The sequence below is a fragment of the Penaeus chinensis genome, chromosome 32 (genome assembly GCF_019202785.1).
Source record: "Penaeus chinensis breed Huanghai No. 1 chromosome 32, ASM1920278v2, whole genome shotgun sequence".
Lineage (NCBI taxonomy): Eukaryota > Metazoa > Arthropoda > Malacostraca > Decapoda > Penaeidae > Penaeus > Penaeus chinensis.
Window position 1 is genome coordinate 9,229,151 of NC_061850.1, and position 5,000 is coordinate 9,234,150.

Here is a 5,000-nt window from a genome sequence, read left to right on the forward strand (position 1 = left end):
GTTTGTGTATATATATTTATATACACATATATACTTTTTTTCTTTCTTTTTTGAGGGGGGGGGGTCCGCTCTCGATTTCGTTGCTTGTTATATAAATCTTCGTGGGAGAAAAAATAAGATACATCGAAAAGTCAGTCATTTTTTTTTTGTTTTTTTTCCATATTATATATGTGTGTGTGTGTGCGTGCATGCGTGCGTGTATGCGTGTGAGTGTCCGTGTGCGTGTGCGTGTGTGTGTGTTTATTGTATCACAAACTCGTATATAACTAAACCCGGGCACAATACACAAGTATATATATTCAACATTACATGCATACACATAAATGTATCTATATTAATTTACGTAACGTGCATGTATACTGAGCCCTTATATACCCATGCCAGCCAGTGTATATACGTTCATACGAGAGCAAACATTTCCGAGATCTCATATCCTGGGTGAGCGATCGTGGGTCAACCGTCCTCTGCTCGTTGTTTCTCTCAATGTTGCTTGGTTGGTCATACGGGCTCTGCGTGGCGAGTTCCCTGTTGTGTAATAAATAAACTGGTAGAAAAATGAACATAGAGATATGGATAAAAATAATAATAACAACAACAACAACAACAACAACAATAACAACAACAGCAACAACAACAACAACAACAATAATAATAACAATAATAGTAATAATAATAATAATAATAATAATAATAATAATTTAGTTTGTTCCATTTGTTACAATGGATATTCTTGGTGTGACATGCTGTCTGTTTCATTTTGCTTCTAAAATACCACCTGCGTGCAAGGAATGGTCGGTGTTACCATCCACTGGCGGCGAGGGATTTGAACGCAGGTCAGCAAGATTGCTGGACGAGTTCGCTACTGCTGCACTACACAGCACAGTGACTGAATTTATCTCTATCTCTATCTCTATCTCCATCTTCCCCTCTCCCTTTCACTCTCCCTCTGCCTCTCCCTCTCCCTCTCCCCCTCCCTCTCCCTCTCCCTCTCCCTCTCCCTCTCCCTCTCCCTCTGCCTCTCCATCTCCCTCTTCCCCTCTCCCTTTCCCTCTCCCTATGCCTCTCCCTCTCCCCCTCCCCCTCTCTCCATCTCTATCTCTATCTCCATCTTCCCCTCTCCCTTTCACTCTCCCTATGCCTCTCCCTCTCCCCCTCCCTCTCCCTCTCCCTCTCCCTCTGCCTCTGCCTCTCCCTGTTTCCCTCTCCCTCTCCCTTCCCTCTCCCTCTCCCTCTCTCTCTTGCTATTCTCATTTGTCTCTCTCTTTCTTCTTTAGCCCCTATCTATTCGTCTCTCCTTCTCTCTCTTACTTCCTTCCCCTCTCTTAAACAGAGGCCAATCTCGCACGTTCTTTTATTTATCACATCGGCATCAGTGTCTGCCAGCGAATTGACCTTGTATCTTTCTCTCTCTCTCTCTCTCTCTCTCTCTCTCTCTCTCTCTCTCTCTCTCTCTCTCTCTCTCTCTCTCTCTCTCTCTCTCTCTCTCTCTCTCTCTCTCTGCCCCCTCGCTGACCTGTTTTACCACCCCCCCTCTGTGTTGACTGTGGCCTCATTTTCTCTATTAGCTTAGTCACCCAAACACACGTATATAAGGATAAAATTTGCTGCTAAAGGTCCACGATTGTTAACTGTAACTGCGGATATACACATGTACTCTTAGACTTACTTATGACAAAGAGCGGGCATTGGGGGAGTTAAGATCAAGGAATTTTTGAAATGATGATCCTGATGTACGAAAATTAAGGGATATTAAATGCGTGAGTGTACTATAATGCAGTCGGAATGTGCCTTAATTAATATAGAATAAGGGGTTCGGGAATACAACTTGATTAGATGGCAGTGGAGTTGACTGAACGATGATGTATCTAGCTCAGTTATAGTTTTCCGCGAACTGGACAAACACACTGCGCTATAAGGGCGGGGAGAGGGAGGGATTGGGGAGAGGGGAGAGGGGAGAGTGGAGAGTGGAGAGTGGAGACTGGAGACTGGAGACTGGAGAGTGGAGAGGGGAGAGGGGAGAGGGGAGAGGGGAGAGGGAAGAGGAGGAGGAGGAGGAGGAGGAGGAGGAGGAGGAGGAGGAGGAGGAGGAGGAGGAGGAGGAGGGAGGAGGAGGGAGGAGGAGGGAGGAGGAGGAGGGAGGAGGAGGAGGAGGAGGAGGAGGAGGAGGAGGAGGAGGAGGAGGAGGAGGAGGAGGAGGAGGAGGAGGAGGAGGAGGAGGAGGAGGAGGAGGAGGAGGAGGAGGAGGAGAAGGATGAGGAGGAGGGGGGGAGGGGGAGATGAGTAGAGGAAGGAAGAGTGGTAGGGGAGAGGGGTAGGGGGAAGGGGGGAGAGGGAGGGAGTAGGGGTAAGGAGAGAGGGGAGGGAGGGGGGGAAGGTTCACGGAATTCGGATGAAAAGAATGATCAAATTATCTGACTTATCTGGAAGGTTAAGACGAAAGAACCAGGTCAAAGGTTAAATCACATTCATCTTTATCCTCTAGTGTCCCGTTTCACGAAATCACTTTAATCGTTGTTATTATATCTTACGACATTCAGTAGTGGTGCTTGAGGTGTGACAACCGCTCGAGTAAATGTGAGTAAATACAAACATATATACTTGTAACGCTTTTTATTAATTAGTTACAACTTACGATTAAGACTAAAGAGTAGGTTATAATTCAAGAAGATCGTAAAAGATCCTCGTCTCCATCACGCCCACAAACTCACAAACTTTAAGAAAATATCTACCCTTTACAACAAGCATAAAACGCGCTCCTCAAGAAAATTACAACCGTTGTAACCTCTATTTACTCAACACATCTACTCGAGTCGCCGAGGGAGTCCTCCGCCGTCAGACTGTCAGCCACGTGTCTTTCCAGGAAGGTGCTGGCTCTGGTCTCTTAGATTATTGAAGGAGAATGGAATCTCTGGGGCGGGAAAGTGAGCGCTCCGGCCGGCGTGGAATTGAATGTGGGAAAAGATAATGATAGTGGCAAGTGTGTCTTGTGGTTTCATTCTTAATACCTGTCTTTTTTGTGGTTTACGCTTCTGTATGGTTGTTTGTTTGTTTGTTTGTTTGTTTCTTTAGTCTCTATCCATTTTTTTTTCTGTTTTTGTCTTGTACCGTCTATCTGTTTGTCTCTGTTTCTCATCGCGTCTCTCGGTCTCTCGGTCTCTCGGTCTCTCGGTCTCTCGGTCTCTCGGTCTCTCTCTCTCTCTCTCTCTCTCTCTCTCTCTCTCTCTCTCTCTCTCTCTCTCTCTCTCTCTCTCTCTCTCTCTCTCTCCCTCTCTCTCTCATTCCTTCCCTCCTCTTAACTTCCTCTTTATCTATATATCCATATACTCATCTACCACAATTGGTTTACCTACAAACATGTAAAAGGCTATGTGTACGCGACTCTACAATACGAGACGAATTATACCCCATTTTACGTTCTTCATAGACTGGAAATGGACCTCATATAAGCCATTTTTTATTAAAAGGATGCAACATTATGGCGAGTGAAAACACCCAGTTCACACACTCTTATTGTTTTAGTGGGAAGTGTGACGTCATCTTATAGAAATTATGGGGGAGGATGGTTTGCAGAGATGAAGGGAAGGGGTGAAGGAGAGAGGGAGAGAGGGGAAAGGAGAGAATGAAAGATAGATGTATACGAACGAAAAGCCAGAAAAGGAGTGAGTGAGTGAGGGAGAGAAAAAAAAAGAGAGAGAGAAAGAGAGAGAGAAAGAAGAGAGAGAGAGAGAGAGAGAGAGAGAGAGAGAGAGAGAGAGAGAGAGAGAGAGAGAGAGAGAGAGAGAGAGAGAGAGAGAGAGAGAGAGAGAGAGAGAGAGAGAGAGAGATAGAAGGAGAGAGAGTAAGATAAAGAGAAAGAGAAAGAGAAAGAGAAAGAGAAAGAAAAAGAGAGAGATACAGCAGACACACAGACAGAAAGACAGACAGACAAACAAACAGAAACAAAGACAGAGAACAAAAAAAACAACACTCCTCCCCCATAACCAAAACAAACCAACAAACAAACGAACAAATTCCTCAATACCCGAAGATGCAAGAACGCCATTTACATACCGACTTGATTAAATGTGAAATCAAAAATAATCACCGATTGGTTTCTCCGCTGATGCTATCTCATTGCAGAAGCTGATCTTCCGCCCCCCCACTCTGCTAGATTTTCTTTAGAAGGTTAAAATGAAGAGTTTTTTTCGTTGTTAATTTTGATTTTACATTGTGTGTTGTTTATCATTGATCAAGTGGATAGAGGTATTTTTTTCTATATTAATTCTTGATTTTATATTGTGCTGTTCAATACTGATAAAATTGATGGATTTTTTTTTATCTAGATGAATTTTGATTTTATATTGCGTTAGCTGTTGTTTAAATTTCATTTAGTCATACTGCTAACTGAAATTATGGCTTGCTTACGATATTTTGATAAAGTTTGGTTGTATTTACACAAGCAGCGCTATTGTATTTTTTCCTTTTGATTTCTTAATTAAGAAGATAAAACAAAGAAGAATTAACGACCTTGTATTCTGTCTAAGAATTTCTTTATTATTCTGTCTTAGGTTTTCTTTATTTGTTTATTCATTTTTTTTTTAGTCATGAAGAAAAAGTTTTTTTTTCGAGACGGGGAGTGCTGGTCGATTTGATTTTTTTTTTTTTTTTTTTTTGGTTGTGTTTCTTTCCATATTCATTTATCTTTCGTTTCAATCTATTCATTTCACTCACTACTGCATTCCTTTCTCTCTTGTTTTATTACTTTTCCTTCCTTTTCCTTTTTTTCTCTCCTCTTTTTCTTACTTTCTTACTCTTCCTTTTTCTTACTCTCCTCATCCTTCCTTAAATCCTAAATTTTCTCTCTCCTTCCCTCTTTCGTTTCTTCCCACTTTCCTCTCCTTCCCTCTTTCGCTTCTTCTCACTTTCCTCTCCTTCCCTCTTTCGCTCCTTCCCATTTTCCTCTTCTTCCCTCTTTCGCTTCTTCCTACTTTCCTCTCATTCCCTCTTTCGCTTCTTCCCAC

At 42.7% G+C, this 5,000-nt stretch overlaps 1 protein-coding gene across 1 annotated transcript in view; it reads left to right on the plus strand.

Annotated features, from left to right (window-relative positions):
* The window catches only part of LOC125042640, a 60,969-nt gene that overhangs the window by 96 nt on the left and 55,873 nt on the right, over positions 1-5,000 (plus strand). The gene's annotated exons all lie outside the window — the stretch shown is intronic.